This window comes from Lithobates pipiens, unplaced genomic scaffold (assembly GCF_037356315.1).
Source record: "Lithobates pipiens isolate NorthernLeopardFrog02 unplaced genomic scaffold, aLitPip1_a1.2 Scaffold_107, whole genome shotgun sequence".
Taxonomy (NCBI): Eukaryota; Metazoa; Chordata; class Amphibia; order Anura; family Ranidae; genus Lithobates; species Lithobates pipiens.
Window position 1 is genome coordinate 514,576 of NW_027507693.1, and position 1,575 is coordinate 516,150.

Here is a 1,575-nt window from a genome sequence, read left to right on the forward strand (position 1 = left end):
CATTTCAGCATACCTAGTGTGTGTATGTGTCATTGGTTAACCGCCGGCGAGGACCTCCACTGAGCCATCTCCAAGAGCCTAGGCCACAAGGAGAAGACGGGCAACCTAACAATACATACAGACGAATATTAACTAAGGATAAGGATAATGAGTAATTGTGCAGCATGGTCACCAAAGGAGCAGGTGTCTTCCACCCAAATTATATAGTTTAAAAGATAAGTGACCTGCTGCAGTACCAAGTAGCAATGGCATGCTTCCATCCCGGGTACATTATGTAAAAAGAAAAGGGGAACAAGTGGGACTTTAAACGAAGCATGTCAATTGAAAATAACAATGTATGAACACATGTGAATAAAATGATTTAGATTTAATTTATAATCAATAGCCACTAGGGGTTGTCCAAGATCGGAATGCATACAATAGTAGTACAGTAATATAAATATGGATATACACTCAATGTATCTTCATAATAGTAATCAGAGAATCTAGAAGTATAGACAAATCAATGGACATACATGGATGCAGTTCATAACAGAAATGCATAAATCAAAAATCATAAAATCACATGAACGAGTGCAAACTCAATAAGACAAAAGTTGATATTATCAAGGATTAAAATAAGCTTAGGTAGGCATCCTTAGTTTAAGAACCCGACGCGTTTCTTGGCTTCTTGCCAGTCATCAGGGGTGGGATGCATGTTTTTACTAAAAAAGCAAATAAATATGACAAATGTTAATATAGGCGGAACCTCAGTTAAATAGAGAAAATATCAAATTGGTCCACTTGATTGATAAAGTGACTTACAAAATAGCCCAAAGATTGGGCAGAACTTCCAGCAATGGGAACTGTTAGAGCTGGGATAAAACCGTCTCATCCGGGGTTGAGGCAGGGTTCAGACCATCCCCCAACAATGTCAGGGGGCAGGCCAGGGGGAACCGAAACAGACATCCTCAACACAGGTCCACTAGGTACTAAATGTATATGTGTGTTACCCAAATCTGCGAAAGAGAAAAAAGAAAAGAGAAGAAGAAAAGTGTGATGGGTCACAAAAAAAAAAAAAAAAAAAAAAAAAACCCCAAAAGCAGGACACTGAGTGTTGGATTGAACGTGTTGAATGAATATAGCTGATGGCTGAAAAGTGTGTGTGAATGAGATATACATGAATGATTGGGAAATAGGAGAAGACTAAATGTGTGTTAAATAGGTGGGAATGGATGATGGGGAAGTACACAATCATCCAATTCAAATGTGTAAAAAAGTCTGTGCAGTGCTCTGAATGAAACAATGTATGTGCAAAAAGGAGAGAGGAAAAACGAAACAAAAACAAAAAAAACATGCATAAAAACTATTACCCATATGTAGAGTTAAGGAGTGATCTCTTCCTAGTGGAGCACAGTGGAGGAGTGAACTGTCTGTCTGTCCCAGCTCATATACCCCAGGCTCTGGGCGGATCCCCGCCAGCGTCATGCATGATGTCTTTTGCAGCTGTGAAAAGATGAGGGAACACTCACAGCTGAGGATAATCCATACCTCAGTGGGTGCCCCTCCATCTTAGCTGCAGCATCAGGTGGAAAG

General features: G+C 39.9%; 1 long non-coding RNA gene across 1 annotated transcript; it reads right to left on the reverse strand.

Annotated features, from left to right (window-relative positions):
- Nucleotides 1–348: 348 nt before the first annotated feature.
- Nucleotides 349–1,010, reverse strand: LOC143958530 (uncharacterized). The gene is made up of 2 exons (XR_013270133.1): nucleotides 805–1,010; nucleotides 349–704 (listed from the first exon to the last, which is right to left on the reverse strand). It is a non-coding gene; the product is annotated as an uncharacterized LOC143958530 (long non-coding RNA).
- Nucleotides 1,011–1,575: the final 565 nt, after the last annotated feature.